This window comes from Grampus griseus, assembly GCF_964374135.1.
Source record: "Grampus griseus genome assembly, chromosome: 10".
Taxonomy (NCBI): Eukaryota; Metazoa; Chordata; class Mammalia; order Artiodactyla; family Delphinidae; genus Grampus; species Grampus griseus.
The window spans coordinates 101,495,325-101,513,999 of NC_139004.1; the positions used below are offsets into that span (position 1 = coordinate 101,495,325).

The 18,675-nt window shown below is 57.5% G+C and overlaps 1 protein-coding gene across 2 annotated transcripts in view; it reads right to left on the reverse strand.

Moving 5' to 3' along the window:
• Positions 1-18,438, reverse strand: part of FBLN2 (fibulin 2) — a 74,646-nt gene extending 56,208 nt beyond the window's left edge. For both annotated transcript variants that reach the window (XM_082663799.1, XM_082663798.1), the window contains exon 1: positions 18,377-18,438. The gene's annotated coding sequence lies outside the window, so the exon portion shown is untranslated. The remainder of the gene's footprint in view (positions 1-18,376) is intronic.
• Between the last annotated feature and the right edge of the window lie 237 nt (positions 18,439-18,675).

An 18,675-nucleotide genomic window follows, 5' to 3' on the forward strand; every position in this document is an offset into this window, starting at 1 on the left:
ACGTGACACCGAATCACAAGGTGAAGGAAATTCTTCCTTTCCTGGTTCTCTGAGCCTTCTGATTCTGACAAGAACAGGCTTGCCAGAGCTAGCAAATAAAAATACAAGACATGCAGTTCCAGAGGAATTCCAGATAAACAGTGCATCATGATTTAGCATTAAGTATGTCCTGTGCAATATCTGGGAGATACTTATTCACCACTTCTCTGAAATTCCAATTTAACTGGGCATCCTACATCTTTACCGGGCAGCCCCAGACAAGAACAAAGTCTCAGGTTGGTGCTGGTGTGGTTTCAAAACATTAAAAATGTTTGCAGGGGATCTATCTTTTAAACAAGAAGCAGCTACAGCCAAACACAGATTCTCAAGCAGCTGGGGATGACAGAAGGGATATAGACACTCAGGACCCTGTAGACACACCAGTTACAAGCACGCGAGTCATCAGGACCACCTGGCCCGCCGGCCACCACCTCTGAGGGCAGTGCCGCTCCCAGCTTCTCCCAGAAGCCTGCCCAGACGGCTGCCCGCTGCCCCCAAGTCCAACCAGAGGGTGGTCACCAGCCAGCCGCCTGGCCGTCTGTCTATGGAGTGTGTTTGGGGGCCCACACGGCACTTTTGAAATTAGTTGCTGTTATTAAAACATTGCGATGCTATTAATTTATAATTGATTTAATGTCATAACACTTAAAATCAGAACATTTTACACCTAAGTTGGATTCCCAACTTCTCTAGGAAAATCAGAAGCTGGGCCTGGTGGCGGGGTATCACTGGTCCACGCTCACTCTCCAGCGGCATCACTGGGCTCCCTCGTTCCCCTCTATCCTCTGGAACCCTCCTGGGCCTCTCCTGTCTACACACAAAGGAGGGAGGCCCAGGGGAGGTAGGAGTTCCTGCTCCCCCTGGCCCAAAGCCACTGTCTAAATGGCCTGGTTTCCTGGGTTAGGACCTGTCTCTCCTGTAAGTGGCAGACACTGGGAATTGTGCCCCCTCCAAGGAGCCCGCTCCTACCCAGGTGGGCTCAAAGGTCAATCGTACCAGAATCCAGCGGCATCCCCACAGCCGCACAACCACGGGAGGGACGCTCGAGTTAATTACACACTGTCTGAAGCCGGGACCTCCCAGAAGCAGAGCCTGAGATGGGGTTCTGAGCATGTGGTTTATTGGGAGAACCCCTGGGAGAAGGGAACGGGAAACAGGATGGCAAAGATGTGGTCTCAGCTGAAGTCCGACACCAGCCTGCAACGTGTTGGGGGGGGGGCTTTGCAATGTGACTGGCACCCCAGGGCTCATCCCACTCAGGGACACCAGTGGGTCATTGGCCAAGGCTGGCAGTGGGATGAAGCGGGGGGATCACCTCCTGGGCCCATGCGGGGAACCAACACCTGTTGGCCAAGGGCGTCTGAAGAAGTGCGCAGGTGTGAGCCACTAGCAGCAGCTGGGGGACGAGTGCACCAGGAGGAGGAACCAGGCCGGGCACCAGCGGGGGCACAGGCTCTGCCACACACACATACACACACCCCACCCCTGCAACAGCAGGTCAGAGAGTCTGCTCCTAGAAACGATCCCCAAACCTAGCTTTAATTTCTAATCTGGGCTGAGATCACCCCAGGCTCAGAAAGGTAAGAAAGTAATGTACTAAAAATAGTATCTGCACACCGATGTTCATAGCAGCATTACTCACAGTGGCCCAAAGGCAGAGGGAACCCAAGTGTCCATCAACAGATGAGTGGATAAACAAAATGTGGTCTCTCTACACAATGGAATATTACTCAGCCTTAAAAATGACGTTCTGGGACTTCTCTGGTGGTGCAGTGGTTAAGAATCCGCCTGCCAATGCAGGGGACACGGGTTCGAGCCCTGGTCCGGGAAGATTCCACATGCCGTGGAGCAACAAAGCCCGTGCGCCACAACTACTGAGCCTGTGCTCCAGAGCCCGCGAGCCACAACTGCTGAGGCCGTATGCCACAACTACTGAAGGGCGCACGCCTAGAGCCCGTGCTCCGCAACAAGAGAAGCCACCGCAATGAGAAGCCTGCACACCGCAACAAAGAGTAGCCCCCGCTCGCCACAACTAGAGAAAGCCTGCGCACAGCAACAAAGACCCAACGCAGTCAAAAATAAATTAAAATTTCTAAAAAATGGCTAAGAGGGTCAGTTTTGTATGTATTTTACTACAGTAAAAAGTAATAAAACGTGCACTGTGGAGCCAAGAGTGAGTAATCAAAGAGCAGAGAGCGGAAAGGAAAAACAGTGCTGCACTGAAGACCCAACAGGAAACAAGAGCTGCCCCTGAGACCTCCCCATCGTGGTCAGCTTCCTGGCACCCAAGGCCAAAAGGGAAATTAGAGGACGACCTGGTGCTCCTTGTATGATAAGAGGAAGTCATCTAATTCACTGGGGAAAATAATAAACGTGTTCTTGGCACAGAAACTTAGGAGGGATTTTAGCTGTTGATCAGGTTCATATTAACTATCACTTCCTCGGCACCGACATGATGCCAAGCGCTGGCCTGAGAGCTTCTAGGGATGTTGATTTCATTTAACCATGCTCTGCAGATAAGGAAACTCAGGCCCAGACAGGATACACGACCTGCCCCCGGTCACACCATCAGTAAAAGGTGGTGCGCAGACATGAAGCCAGGTCTGCCCGGCCAGGGGAGCACAGCCAGAGGCCTTCAGTTTGTCGATATTCATCACACACCTGCTACCTGCCAGTCCCCACAGCAGGTACTGCGATGTGGTGGTGAACAAGACCCATAGAGGCCCTCCCGCCGCGTGGCCAACATCCTGGTGAAGAGAAGAGACAAAGAACAAGTAAGTAAGAAGATAGTAAGGAGGTTGTGAGGGACAGGGCCTGGGGCCCGCCCCTGGCAGGAGCGGGCAGAGAAGCCCTCACTGCGGAGGTGACGCTTCGGCTGAGACTTGCCTGGCGCAGATGCGGCGGCCGTGCAAGGAACTGGGAAAGGCATCCCAGGCAGAGGTAATAGCATGGGCAAAGGCCCTGAGGCAGGAACCAGCTGGACCCACTGCGGCCGGCATTGCAAGGAACAAAGAAGGGAGCGGGAGGAGGTGAGGTGGGCAGCAAGAGGGAAAGGGGCGCGGGGCATGAAAATTAAGGAAGGAGACAAGGTCAGAAGAGGACACCAGTCAGTCAGTCACCCACGCCCAGGGCCCCAGAGAATGTAGCAAGGTGTCTTGATGGTGTGGACACTGTTCCAACGGGGCGGGGGCAGTGCACCAATGGGCCACAGCGCGCTGGGAAGTCCTCAGGAAGGCGGAGGAAGATTCCAGCCCCAGGAAGCGCAGAGCTGGGTAACACCTTAACATCACGGAGGGAGTATGGCACCTGCGGTGGGGTGGGGGGGGAGATGGGGAAAAGACCGCGGAGGGGGGAGGGTGCTGGGGTTAGGGCAATGGGGGGCGGGTGTACGCTGACTTCCATATACTTTTTGTATGTTTTTATATGTATTTTTTCACAAGAGCAGAGACTTTTAAAAGAAAAGAGCCTATTATAATAGTCCAGAAAAAGGAAACAGAGCAGAGGCCAGAGACTTCTTGGCAGAAGAAATGGATAGGAGGGGAGGGATATGAAAAACAATCACAAATCACCGCGAGAAAAGTGATCGAGCCTGGCTTCCACCGTTAAATACTTATTTTCCTTCATTTCCTCATGGGCAAAAATCTCAATAATTGATGCGATCGTTTGCAAAACGACAAGTCTGGCCTGGGGAGAGCGGGCAAGGCTGAGGGCACAGGGGGCTGGCCTGAGACCCCCGAGGGGGGGCTGGGGGGCTGGGTCCAGAGCACAGGGACACCGGGTCTCAGGCCAACCCTGGGTGCAAAGCGCTGACAGCAGTCAGGCCCAGGTGGAATGCACAGAGGGTGCTGGCGGCCCGTGTCCTCACGCTCATGGGCCCCTGGGGACCCTCCATGGGTGAGCATAAAAACACTGGGAAAATCGTCCTTCCAGTACAACAGCGAGGTTTTGTTCCCTTCCCTTCCCCCTCTTAGCTAATAAAGAAAAAATAAGTAAAATGAATAAAAAGCTCCTTAAACCCTGGGTGAGAAGTGACCCTGCATGTGTAATCACTAATCTCATTATCAACATAAACAGGTGAAAAATTACACAGATGAATGTCCGTGACTTATAATCAACCTTTGAGAAAAGAAAATGTTGCTTTTGGCACAGGAGGGAGCGATATTTTCCTTCCCCACAAGTCATGACTCTGGAGAGAAGAAACACTCTTTGGGCAGAGTGATGAGAAACCATCCTGCCCGTGGCCAAGGCTGAGGTCACTGCTCTCCCCTCCTGCGTCCCCAATACCCTCCACCCGGCCCCAGACAGGCATCCAGCTTGCCCGTGGTCCTGCCTGCCGACGACTTCTCGTCTGATGTCCTCCCACCCTGCTCGAAATCCTGATGGTTCTCTACCACCTCTGGCCCTTGGGTAATCCACCCATGTCCACCAAAAGAGGAAAGTGTGAACAAAGCTTAGTAGTGGACATGGGGTGGTTTCTCATCACCCATCGCACATTCACCCTCCTTCCAAGAAGGGCCCCTGGATTTCATTCTGGGGTCCACACCACTCAACTGTCAGGCCAATCGGTGTTTCTCATTCCTCTCGCAACAGTGCCTAACTCAGGGATGGACACGAGGCCAACCTGAGCCCGTGAGACCCAATTCAAGGGAGACATCAGGCAAATGGCCTCTTGTTCCCACTGTATCAGACAAGAGATGATTTAACCTTGAGGGTCCCTGAAGCCATCCTGTTGTCAGCCAGAGACTGTCTGAGGCTGGAGTCAACTCAAAAAATAAAAAGGGAAAAGAAAAAGCCAAGATAACAGAGTCACAATGACAGCTGCTGAGTACCTAGATCCAGCCATACCTGAAGCTAACTGAAAAGCTGAACTTTGCAATGACAAAGTTGCTCAAGCAACTTTTTGCTCAAGCAACCATTTTGCTCAAGCTAACTTGGAACAGGTTTTCTGTCACTTGCAACTTGCAACCAAGAGTCTTAACAGATATATGGGCTTATATATAAAAAAAAAGTGTTGCCTATCATTTTAGGGGTCTTACAGACTCCCTGGGACTCACTCATGGACCCCGGGTTGAATACCCTTGGACCAAGGATAAAGTGAAAACTCCTCAGGGTGGCATTCTAAGTCCTTCACCATCTAGCTCCCACCTATCTTTCCCTCTCACCTTTTCTTTCCATTTCCCTCCGTCGCCCTCCATACACCCAATTCCCGCTAACCTCGAAGACTCTGGTTCCCAACTCCTGATCTTGGTTTGTATCATTATCCCAAACCAGGGTGCCCTCCCTCCTGAATCTCTCCACACCCAAACCCTACCCCCTACCTTAAGGCCAAGCCCCAAGGGCAGGTGGATGGATGGATGGATGGATGGATGGATGCAAAGATGGGTGCATGGATGAGTGGACAGATGAGTGGGTGGGTATCACGTGGAAGACAGATAGAGGAGAAAGTGCTAGCGGATGGTTAGTGAACTGGTAGGTGGATGGATCGTTGATGAAGAGATGGTTGGGTGTCAGATGGATGGTGGTCCCATCATGGATAAATGGTGAGTGAATGGATGGCAGATGGAGGACAGATGGATGGGAAGGTGGAAAAGTGGCTGGATGAGTAACCAGCCTGTGGATAAATGTCTAATAGATGGGCAGGTGGGTGGGTGGAAAGATGGGTGACGAGATGGAGGAGGCGTGGATGGGAAGGTGGGTTAATGGTGGGTGCATCCGCACGGGGACAAAGGGCTGAAGGACGGCTGGCCGACTGGGCGGGTAATGGACAAGCGGATGCACGGGTGGCGGGTGGGCCAGTGGATGGTGAGCGCAGCGAGGCCAGCTCTCCTGATGTGCCATCAGTGCTCTTCCCAGCCTCCCTGGAAAACCCAGAGCAAGGGCAACGGCTCTCCTGCAGGCCAGCATCTCAGACGATCCTTGCGCCGCGGTGAGCAGCGGGAAAAGCACAGGCCCAGGGAGAGTCAGACTGGCCTGCGCTCACAGCCCAGTGGAGCCGCCATGTGCTGTCTGACCACGGAGCAGAGGCTCCGGCTCTCTGAGCCTCACCTTGCCCGTCTGTTCAACGAGAAGCATCACGTTCCCCTCACAGGGTGCTGTAGGATGAACTTTAAAAGTACCTACAGAGGCCAACCCGAGACAGGGTACAGTCAGAGCGGACAATAATTCCCACCCTGTTAAAAACTTGTTCCAACATCTAGAAAAAGGAAGGGGGGTCCTCCTGCCATTTTATGCGACTAGGAAAGTCCTGATACCAAAAGCAGATGCGGTACTCCAAGAGGAAGGCAGAGGCCAGGCTCACTATCAATCTAGCTGCCAAGCCCTAAGTCACACAGCAGGAAATCGACCCCAGCAGCATATTACGGGGATCTAATACATTGTGTCCAAACAGGGTTTACCTCAGGAGTGCAAACGCAGTGCAACACCAGCAAGTCAATGCCATGCACTAAAAGACCAGTCGACGTGGTCAGTTCAGCAGATGCTGGCCAACAAATGTCAACGCTCTGTGACTAAGAGCTCAGGGAAGAGCAAGCTTCTCCTGGTGAAGGGGATCATCTACTAGGTCCCTGCGGGAGGGGCCCCTCCTCCGCACCAGGCACCGAGAGTGGGTTCACCCATCACCCCTCTCACAGAATAAACTGGTCTTTGGGGGATTTAATTCTTCCCCTGAAAGGAAGACAAAGGTGGGGGATAAACTTTGGGGTCCAATCCTCCTCCAGGGCCTCCCAAACCCTGGCACGGCCCCTTCTCACTCCTCCAGATCCTGGATTTGAGTCCAGGGCTCCGTCTACACTAAGAAACCACTCCAGGAGGTGAGGGAGTCCCCAGAGCGGGGCCCGGACCCCGTCCTCACCCGACCTCTGAGCTCACGCAGACTGTCTCCTGCGTTCTCTTTTCCTTCTCCTTTGGATACAAGATGTGTTTTCAAGGGAAGCTGAAAGACCAAGGGTCCCTGCGTGAGAGGTGCGTGTACATGCGGGTCCGTGTGAGCGCCGGGGGGCCGGGGGTCGGGGTCGGGGGGGGAGTTTGGGTGCGTAAGTGCATCTGTGTGTATGTGAAATCTAAGTCTGTGTGAGTGTGGGCAGGTGTGTGCACGTGAGGCGTGTTTAGGCATGTATGTGTGTGTGAGTGTGTGTGAGTGTGTGTGAGAGTGAGCCTGCGTGTGCATGCACGTGCATGCTGGGCCGCCCTTACCTGGTGGGTCCTGTCCCTTCTCCAGCCCCAGCAGGGGCAGGGGGTCCCTAGTCCCCGAAGCCCCTGACCTTGACCTTCTGCCCAGATCACGCTGCTTCCTAGAACCCAGGACTTGCTTCCTGCTGCCGCCGGGTTCACAGCTGCACTGGAGCCCGTCAGCGCCTAAGGCATCACGGGTCCTGTCCAGCCTCAGCGCAGGCAGCCCTGCCAACACCCCCTCAGCGAGGCTCACGCAGCGCCCTGCGAGGCGCACTCTGCTACCACCTCCTCTCTAACCAGACGGGATGCTCACTGGGGCTGAGGCTGGCAGGTTCCCTCCCACGCTAGGAGCTGACATCTCACATGGATGAGACTGAGGCAGGGACCCTGCTCTCCTGCTCAGCCCTGACCCGGGGTCTGGCCCACATGGGCACTCAGATGCTTTTGGTGGGTGGCAGGGTGGGGTTGGGTGGATTGAGTAATTTGTACGGCCCCAGCACAGGGCTGACACAGGACACGAGATGAGTTATAAACGTGAGTGTCACCAACACTCAACCCCATAGGGCCTTCAAAGACGGAGAAAAACTTGCCTAAGGCCCCCTGGCAAGTCAGGGGCTGAGCTGGGAGCCTCACAGTGTGACCACCACTGTCCACCCTTCAGACAGAAGCCCCATCTCACGTGTCCTCTGAGCCTCACAGAGTGCTCAGCCAGGGAAGCTCTGCAACTCTCTCACGCCTTTGCCAGGCCAGCGCCCCTATTCATTCGCATGGCCCTGAAATTTAGGAATTTCTCAAGGCTGCCAGCAGCGCAGCTGGTGCGCAGCCAACCGCGGGGTCTAGCCCAGGCTGTGGCATGACCGTAGGGCCCCCAACGCCATCAGCCACCCCAGCCGGAGCAGAGATGGGCAGCAAGTGGGATCAAGCCCTGGGCCCCAGAGATCAGGGTTCGAATGTGAACCCAGCTCCCCCCAGACTGCCGGGCGGCTCAGAGCACATGACCCCGGAACAGACACACTCCCATCTGCTCATGGGCCCAATCACAATGGCCTCCCAGCAACACGGGGAGGACTCAAGGAGGGGACGTAAAGACCCCAGCACCTCACCGGGCAAACAACAGGCATTCAATACACAGTCAGTATAAAAAATAAATGACCTGCCCTAGGTCCTCTAAATCTTTCACTGCTCCTCAAGTCTGCCCATTCCTTTGTTCCCTCTGCCAGGCACACCCTTCTGTCCCTGAGCAAACTCCTGTTCATCCCTAAAAACCCAGCTCAGTATTCCCTCTTCAGAGAAACCTTTCCTCAGAGTTCATGGCTTCCTTTTTTACCTCCCTGCGTTCTGTACATGGAGTTCCCGACCACTTGGACTTAAGTATGGCTGGGCTGGAGACCAGGACCCCGCAGTGCCAACCCCAACCTCCAACTCCCCATTCTAACAGGAACTACCCCAGGTGGTGAAGAGCTGCCTCTACTCACACTGGGACATCCTCACGTTCCCTCGGGATGGGTCCACCACGTGAAATGGGGACGGGGAAGGAAATGTGGGGGCCGTTTATGGAGAGCAGGCTGGCGATGCCGTGCGGCTCTCTGCCCCCTCCTCCTGGTAAGAGAACCCCAACTTTCCCACTCTTCAGGCTACGTGGCCCACAGAATGGCCAATCAGAGGCTCCTTCCTCCTTCACAATGACTGGTGAGGAATGGTCCTGTAACCCAGTTGCGCGGGCCCACGGTGAAGCCCCTGGGCCGAAGGGAGGGAGCCTGGAGCTGCTGGGCCACCCGACTGCCACATGGCAGAGCCCGCCTGAGAATAACCAACATGGAGGATGGAGACAGAGCCCTCACAGCATCTCTAGAGCCCACAGATACAGCCAAGCCTGAAGCCAGCCATTGTACATTTTAGTCCCATGACATTTTTGCTAAAGTCGTACTTTCTATCACCTGCAACCAGAACACTCCTGACAGCTGTGACGAGGAAGCAAGAGTAGCAACTGTGCTGTATGTGTCACTGACCAGATTCCTAGAACATCTGAGTCTCTGGAGTTACTGAACTTTGTTCCTGCAGTGGACACCTCCTGGGGTGGCAGCCGGCTTCATTCAATGCTCATCCTTAGGGACCAGCTGGAGCTGCAGTCACTGTCAGGACTAAGTGACCCCACCCCTAGCCACAGCCGACTGACTGGCCCAGAGTGGAGGTTTGCCCAAGCTGGGTCAATCAGAGCTCTCCCCCAACAAACTGGGCCCATCAGAGTTCTTCACCCTCAGCTCAGCCAATCAGAGCTCCCCCACCCCAAACTGGGCCAATCAGAGCTCTTCCCCAGGATTTTGAACTGGAACTAGAAGAAAACACAGACCAACTCTGGTGGCAAGAAACTGTGAGTTGAGGGTGGGCACATTTAAGTCATTTTGAGAGAATCATCCAGACTCACAGAGAAAAGCAGAGACAAAAAAGATGGGGTGTGAGGCAGCCTTGGTGGCACGGAGTCCCCAGCCCTGCACTGACCATGCAGGGACCCCCTCAGACACAGATAAGCCTACATGAGGGAGACCCTCTCCCACAGCGATGGGAAGGCCTCTCCTGACGCCAGGAGCAGGGAGAGCACTATGGGGGTCTGAGCCCAGGTCGTGGTGGGCTACCTGGCCATGTGCTCAGGCTCCACCATCCCTGTGGGACCCCCCGGGGTCTGAGGCCAAGGAAGGGTCACTCCTCCCACCCCACGCATGGGAAGCCACAGCCACGCCGAGGGGGTGTATCTGGGTCAGGCATGTCCTTCCTTGGGGACAGGCACATGATGTCACCACAACCTTTCCATCCCCAGCAATCCCTTAAACGATTCTCGCTCACTTCTGAGAGTGTAAGGTCAGGCACTCAGAAAACACATTAGGGGACTCGTGGTGCAGTGGTTGGGAGTCCGCCTGCCAATGCAGGGGACACGCGTTCGAGCCCTGGTCCGGGAAGTCCCCACCTGCCGCAGAGCAACTGAGCCCATGTGCCACAGCTACTGAGCCTGCGCTCTAGAGACCATGAGCCACAACTACTGAGCCCGTGTGCCACAACTACTGAGCCCGTGCGCCTAGAGCCCGTGCTCCACAACAAGAGAAGCCACCGCAATGAGAAGCCCGCGCACCGCAACGAAGAGCAGCCCCCGCTTGCCGCAACTAGAGAAAGCCCACGCGCAGCAACAAACACCCAACACAGCCAAAAATAAATAAATAAATAAATAGAATTTTAAAAAAGAAAACACGTTAGGTGGGGGGGGTGGTACAAGGACTGGGGCAAACTTTCCTCCACGCCAGGTCCCGTGGCTAAGTAGGGCCTGACCGGCCGTTACTGTGGTGTCAGTGGTGTGACCCAAAAGAAGTAACATTAATGACTGCTCAGCTGGGTGCAGAACTTTACAGTTTACAAGGCACCCTCCCATCTGGCCAGGCCTAGTTCCCCACCTCCTCCCAGGACTGGGCCCAGCCTCACCTTGCCAGGCGCCATCGCCCCCTTTTTCCGGCACTGGAGCCCTGGCCCTGAGCTCCAGCCTGTCCCCCACTAGCATGGACCCCAGGCCACAGGACGGCCCAGGCTAAGCTGCCTTCACCCTCCAGGGCTCTGCCCAGGCAGCCAGAAGGGCACAGAGCTGGGGTGTAGGGGACACCACAGCCCCCACGTGGGAATGGGGACCAGCCGCTACCTGAGAACCAGGAACTTGGTCTCAGAGAAGACATCTCCGTTGGAGGGACAGCAGCCTCCTCTCACGGCCCCGCCCAGGAGGAAACGTGCCAAGGGGGGGCCCAGAAAGCAGGAAGGGATCCCCAGAAGATGCAAGGTGTGTAATGACCAGCTAGAGGGTCCTCTCCCAGTCGGGCTAGAGATGACCTCTCGGGGTGAGGTGAGACCTCAGGGAGAAGGCAGAAGCACCAGCGGCCCCGCGATGTGTAATCATCCCCCTTTATCCTCTTACGCAGTCAGGATGGCAGAGAACTCTGTGTGGAGCGAACACCTCCCTGACCCTTGCCAACCTTCCTTCGTAGCACAGAGGAGGTAGGCGCACCGGGCGTACGGCCGGCAGAGGCAGGGAACAGCAGGGGCTGGGATTCAGTCCTGCACTGGGGCTGTCATCTTTGTTCTCACGGGTATTGCTGATTTAGAGCGAGTGATCCTGATTCTATCTACAGTTGTGGAAAACGGCCTCCTTTCAGTATAAGTGTAAGTAAAACAGGGGAGGAACTATTTTAAATCTATTAACTATAATGTAAAGGCACAGGAGGTGGGGGCAATCCAGCACAAAACGTGATGGCATTGTGCTAATGGTTGCTTGAGCACAAGCGGAAGCCAACATGCCCTGGTTTTTTTTTTTTTTTTTTTTTTGCCAAGAAAGGGCACAAGACCCCCTATGCAGTGCCCGTGTTCGGACAACACTTGAATTCATCTGCTCTGAGGATATGCAGGGGGTCAGATGAGGGCGCTCGGCCAGCACTGAACCCCCGGGAGGATGGCTAATCTCTCAGCTCCCGAGGCCTCGGAAAGTTGACGTGGAAACCAGAATGAAACATGGCGGTCTTGAAAGAGAACATGTGTGTGCGTGTGTGTGTTTACAGGCGCCTGTGTGTGTTTCAGGTCAAGGAGGGTACCGTGTGGCTGTGCACGTGTGTCAAGACCACTGTGGGGAGACTCTAAGAACAGCATTTTCTGGAGCGCCAAAAGCTCACTTGGTGATCGCAGACACAAGAGATGAGAGACCCAGGCTGAGGCAGGATGAACTCTGGGAGGCTCAACAATGGGTGAGCCCGGAGCACAAGGCCCAGGGCCAGCCCTGATGCAGACGATGGCATATCAGTGATCACGGAGAAGGGGGGCGTGACCCTCGACAGAACCAAGCTAACACGCGTTAACTAAGCACTGCATATGTGCCAAGAGCCGCGCTGGGGGCTTTCCACAGGACCCTCCCAGGCGGGCACCGCCACCAGGCCCATGCTACAGATGGAGAAACCAAGGCCCCCGTCATCTGGGCCCAGGCAGGCGCTTCCGTGGCCTGGCGAGGTCCTCGCCCCACCATCACCCAGCCCCTCAGAACCTCTTCCCACACGTCAGGCCATTCCTGGGCACCAAATGACAGCAGAACCAGGAGGGCTGTCCCCAGTGCGCAGATGAGGAAACTGAGGCCCTGGGAGGTGGGATGGCCTGAGGCCAGCAGGGTCTGCTTGAAGACAAAAGCCTCCAGTGGCCGCAGGCGGCCATCCACTCCCAGGCCCCCACCCTCTTGGCCACGCGGAGGCTCTCGACGCTCCCCCCACCCCCCGGCCGCACCCGCGCCCCCAGCAGACAGGCAGGCAGGCGCACCACTTCTTCACCAACACTGACCCGGGCGGGGTGGCCGTGGCTGCCCACATTATAACCCCCACACACCGAAAAGCCAGGCTCCCCACCCTTGAGGAAGGAAATAACCTTTCCCCAAACCAGCACTTTCTCTGCAATAATCTCCGTATATGAGAAGACAGAGGTGTTTTTGCAACGTTTCCAAATTCCAACAACACTGAGGACAATGGGGCAAAATGACGCATGGCTTGACCCCAGAGGGGCCCCAGGAAGGGACCGGCCCAAAGGAGAGGAATTAGTGGTGCGTACGTGCCACAGTACCCCATAAGCCAGGGCGGCCAGCCCGGGGCAGGACCTCGAGGTGGACAGACCTAGCTCCCGCCCAGCCCCTCCTCCTCACTTGCTGTGCGGCTGCAGTCAGGCCCACCCTCTCCGAGCCTGTTTCCCTGCCATCACCGCTCAAGCCTCCTGCCTGCCAGCTTGCCCCTCCACTCCCCCCCACACACCTGGGCTGCCAGAGGGCCCCTCCAGCACTCTGGCCATGCCCCTCCCCTGCTCAGAAACACCCCGAGGCTGCCCATCTGCCACCCTCAGGGCAGGACATGAGGTCCTCCATGTCTGGTCCAGTGCACGGGGCCAGCCTTCCTTCCCCCCTCCTCCAACCCACCTTCCACTGTCCACCCCTCAACCTTCACATCACAGCGCCAGTATCACCCCCTCCAGGGAGCCCTCCCTCACCATGCCTAGGCTCCCAGAGCCTCTGTGCTCTCCTCCAGGACAGCCGTGACTGAAGCATTTCAGAATTGCCTACATGGGTCTCTGGGGCCCTCGGGAGGGCCAGGGAGGGACCATGGGCCGGCCCACACCAGAGGCTATTGTGAGTGCTGTGTGCAAGGAGAGGGACCAAGGCCCCTGATGTGGAAGGAACCCCGAGTCCAGCCAGCCTCTCCCAGCTGCTCCCACACAACCCCTTGCCCAGGGTTGCCCACCCTCGAGGAGGGAGGCTGCAACTCCACTCCCACTGCCCCACAAGGCCCGGATGGAGGCCCCAGGCTGCTGCTACCCTCCAGGCTGCTCCCCTCCCAGCAGCTGGGGTGGGGAGTGGAGGGAGCCTGAAAATCCCAGGAAGACCTCAGCCCTCCCCGAACTGAAACCTCACCACACCCAAGATAAAACTGAAAGCCCTCCTGCACCCCCAGATCTGACCACCCTCCTTGCTCACAGGGGTCCTGTCCTCCAGCTGCTCCAGGTCATTTGCACGTGCTGTGCCCTCTGCCTGAGTGTCCGTACTCCACGGGCCTCCTCCGACGCCCTACCTAAAGCAGCCCCACCCCCACCCTGGTCTCAGCCAGCTCCGTCTGCTTTTTAGCCCAGGCGCACACGGCCAGCTCAGACAGAAAGCAAGCTCTGTGGGGGCAGTGGAGGTCGTATTGGTACTGCTTTATCCCAAGAACAGTGACCAGCACCCTGGTAGGTATCACTTACTTCCTCCTTCCAACGACCCTAAGAGAGGGGTTATGACACCCATTTGACAGATGAGGAAACTGAGGCTCAGAAAAGGTCACTGGCCCGAAGGAAGCATGGCCTGTGAGTGGCAGAGGTGGGATCTGAGCCTGGCAGGTGTCCAAAGCGGGGACTTCCCTGTGTCCAGCTGCCACCTGCACAGACCCCCGGGGGACTGGACCTGTCGCTAGGCTCCGGTCCAGCTGGGAGGCGGGCTGTGGAAAGAGTCTGAGGATGGGACGCTAACTGCTGTGGTGCCCACCCCAGGAAAAGCCAGCAGTCAAGTCGGCAGAAGGAAACACCCACAGGAAAAGGGGGAAGACAAAAAGGGGGCATTTTTTCTTTTGTCCGATTGCCAAACTGTGCAAAAGAGTGACTTTGTTCCCATCTAATTTTAATCACAGTGGAAACCTTTGTATACCACGCCAGAAAGAAGTCAGTGTGTTCGACAACAAGGTCAGAAAAGGGAACTTAAAACCCATCCTTAAACGCTGCACTTAAAACTCACAAACGAACAGTCACCCACCAACTGCCCAACTGCTTTTGAATTTAATGTAATATTGGAACAGGCAATACAGTGGTACGGCTCAAAATCCAGAAAATATAAGAAGGCACACAACGGGAGTGTCCCCTCACCTGGCACCCTTGTCCCCCACCTGCACACGCCCTGCAGGTAACCACAGGTAACCACTGCAACCCCCCAGGGCTTCCTCTCAGTGTTTGCCTATGAGCCTATAAGCAAACGTGGATTTACGTCTTATTTGACACAAGAGGCAGCGTATCTTACACACCATTCAGCACCTCGTTTTCCTCTCAACAGATCTTGAAGATCAGAGCCGCCTCATTTTTTACAGCTGCATAATATCCCATTGTATGGCTGCACCAACATCTATTTGACCAGCACATATCACCCTGGATCTCAAGTGTCTGTCCACAGCCCTGCTTCCCCACCTACCTGTGGCTTCTCAAGGCTGAGACCTGCCCTCCGGCACAGGGCCCGGGACAGGGCCTCCGCACTCCTGCCAACATCCTCACTACGGAGGCCTACAACCTCTAGATCCTGCAGCTGGGGAGGGTGTCTTAAAATGGGAATCACATCTCATTGCTCCCTGGAGAGAAACTTCTCCGAAGCTTTCAAATGTCCTGCCCCACCCCTCTCCTCCTCCCCCCTCCCCTCGCCCACCCGCTCCTGCCTCCTCCCTTCCTGTCCCTCGCACACACCAAGCCAGGCCCCACCGAAAGTCCTTTCTTTGCACCAGCTGTACCCTCTGCCCACACCCTCCCATCTCAGCTCAGAGATCCCCTTCTCAGAGGGCCCCGCTCTCCCGCCTGGACTGGGTTGCCCACTGCGAGCTAGAACTCCATCCCAGGGCAGGGCCTTCAGCTGGTGGGGAGGCGGGTGCTCAGAGCTCAAGAAGCCAGAGAGGGGATACACCACCTACCTCCTAGGCAACAGACCCCCAGCTCCCATCCCCAACACCCACTTCAGTACTGTGAGCCCCAGAAAGCGGTCAGACAGCACCCACTTTACAGAAGGGAAGACTGAGGCTCACTGACGGGAGGGAGAGACCCCCTGCACCACCTGTGTGGCCAGGCCCAGCACCTTCCTCCCCAGCAGGAACGAAAACCTCCAGGAGGTACACGGATGAGGCCAGGGGCTGCCCACCATCCCCAAGTCCCATGTGCCGCCGACAGGGCTGGTCCTCGTTCACTCAGTCAACAAACTTCCAGGAGGACACACATCACAGGGACATTCAGATCCCATGAATTCAGCCGCATAACGTGGTAAACAGAGACAGCAGAGAGTCACAGGAACCAGGACGTAAAATAATTCAGCAGCTGCCCCACCCCACGCCACCCAGCAAGAGGCCACCAAGGAGCGCGCGCGCGGGAGCTGGGCCTGTCCCTCGGCCCGCGTCCCTCCCTGCAGAGCGCCTCCTCCACCAAGGCCAGCCAGGGAGTGAAGGAAAAAATGCTCCCACCCACAGCCCCACGTGCAAGGCAAACACAGAATTCTGACGCCCAACAGGACACACCATGGTCCCCCTGAGGCCCTGCAGGGACTTGGGGTCTTCACCACACTGGTCTTGGGGTCACAGTCACCCGAGAGCAGAGCAGGAAAGTGTGCTGGGCTTTCAGGCCAATCAAATGGAACCGTGGTGGTCCTCTAGGTCATGTGAGACTGTCACCTTAGGCCCTGAATTGAGCTCCACCCTGAACCCTGCTGAGAAGGCAGCTTCACTGCCCTCAGTCCTTCCACAAGCGTTCATTAAGCACCTACTGCCTGTCAGGTGTGAACGTGGTTTGGGGAATTTGCCCAGGGTCAATGAGACCAAGTCCCTCCCCTCGTGGATTCACTGAAAGGCTGGCAAAGAGCTTGGTTTTAGAGTCAGAAAAACCTAGGCTGAAATTCCAGCTGTGCCCTTTGTTTGCTGGGAGACCCTTCCTGGGCCTCAGTCTCCCCAACTTTCAAAAGGGGCAAGACTGCGACCTTGCAGGATCATGGCTGGGATCTGGGGAGAAAAGCGAAGGACGCGGCCTGGCTCTGAGATCCCTGCCTCCCTCCCACAGGGACCCCAGCGCCCACCCCCAGAGCCCCGCAGACAGTGCCGGCCACCATCACAAAGAGGTCCCGCGCTCCAGGTCCCCTCATGGCTCCCACCACTAAGGCCATACGAGGCTCATCAGCCATGGGCGAGGGGACTACCCTAGGTCCACTCCGGGGTGGGCACTGCTGCAAAAACGGCCCAGTTTACACAGCAGGCACAGCCGACACAGAGGTCTACGCAGGCCGGGTGGGAACTGTGGCCAGATGGTCTCCTGCCCCAGCCCAGGGGCAGCAGAAAAGCAGCACTAGCGAAGGGCACCTCGCAGAGATGTGGGTCCTGAGCTGCAGACCCTGTGATTTTTCAGAAGACGGAAATCCGTACTTTTATGTGAAAGCTGCCAATTTGTAAATGCTGGCAGCTAATTAACTTTTTAAAAATAATAACAACAGGGTAAGAGCCAAACAAAACATGCACAGCCAGCTGCGGTAGGGGCTGGCAAGTTTGCGCCTGCAGGAGGTAACAGCCTTTCACTTCATCCCTCGCCGGCCCAACCCTCTTAACACGGGCGGGCGGGCGCTGGACGCCAAGAGGCGAGGGTGGGGGCAGTAGTTCCCGGGCCCTCCCTTCCTCCTGGCGGGGATCGTCGCCCCCATTTGCACGTGGGGAAGGTGAGGCTCAGAGCCCCAGTGATTCGGCCACAAACTCGTGCCAGGACCAGGCATCAGGGCTTTCTCAGGCAGCGCCCTGGACTGGCACCCTTACTCAAGGGGCTCTGGATGACGAACACCACCCCAATTTTCCTTCCATTTCTGGCCCGTCACGGCGACACCTGCTGGCTTGCACCCGCCCAAGTGGTGGTCACAAACCGAGGTGGGGTGAGACCTTGTGACAGCAAAGGGAGGGAGGGCACCCCTGCAGGGAGAGTGGGAAGGGGGAGAGGATGCAGGGGGGCAGGGGGTGATGAGGAATGGGGAGGTCCCCGGAGTCGGGGCCACCCCTGCCTACTGAGCCCCCTGCCTGTGCTCCCCACACCCTAAGGGAGCCTCAGCCCAGAGCTTCCCCCAGCCCGACTCGGGGCCCATCCGGCTCAGGACGGCACGGAGGGCTGTGCTCGCCCAGGGGAGAGGGCCGGGGTCCGCTGGACTCTTAAGTTGTTGGCGTGTACGACTGTGTGTGCAAGAGTCACCGTGGGGGGGGAGGGGGTCTGTCTGTGAGATGTGAGAGACACGTGTGTGACACATGTGAGACATATGTGTGTGTGACAGACACGCGCGTGTGTTAACGAGGCACGCACGTGTGTTAACGAGGCACACGCGTTTCACAGACGGCGGGCTGACAGAGGCGTGCGTGTCTGGGAGACGCCCGTGTGCCAGGCACGTGTGTGTGAAGCCTGCGTGCGCAAGAGCGACGTGTGACAGATGAGTGTGAGGGGCTGGGCGTGCGTGAGAGCGAAAGGGTCTGGAGGGGGGATGCGGGACGGAGACGCGGGGCCGCCCCGCGGAGCCTGAGGAACTTCTGCCGCCTGCGATGGGCGGACGCGAGGGGGAGGAGAGCGCGCGGCGGCGGCGGTGCCCGACCGAGGGCCCAGTTCCCTCCCGGGACGATGACCCGGGTTCGGGACTTGCGGGGCGGGGTGGGGGAGCGCGGAAGAGGGAGGGGGTGGCGGGACCCGGGCGGGTGGGGGCCCTCCGCCACCTCGCGAGCCGCCGGGCGCCGGCCAGGGTGTCGCATGCGCCCGCCGGGGCGCCGTCCCCACGGCCGGCCCGGGGGCGTGGAGCCCGCAGCGCGTGCCGAGGTCCGCGTGCACTCACCGCACTGCGCTCCGCTCGTCCCGCGGCGGGCGCGTCTGTCCACTAGTCCGTCTGCCCCGCCGTCGGCGCGTCTAGAGCTCGGGAGTCCGGCGGCGGCGCGGGGCGGCGCGAGGCGGGGCGGGGCGGGTCGAGGGGCGGGCTGAGCCGGCGCCGGGCCCCCTGCCCGCCCTGCCCCCTCCACCTCCGGGGCGGGGTCTCCGCCGCGGCCGGGGAGGGGGCCGAGCCGGCGCCGACGCTCCTCGCCCAGCCGCGCACCCGGGGCCGGACTTGGCCGCGCCGCGCGTGCGCCCCGAGCCCCG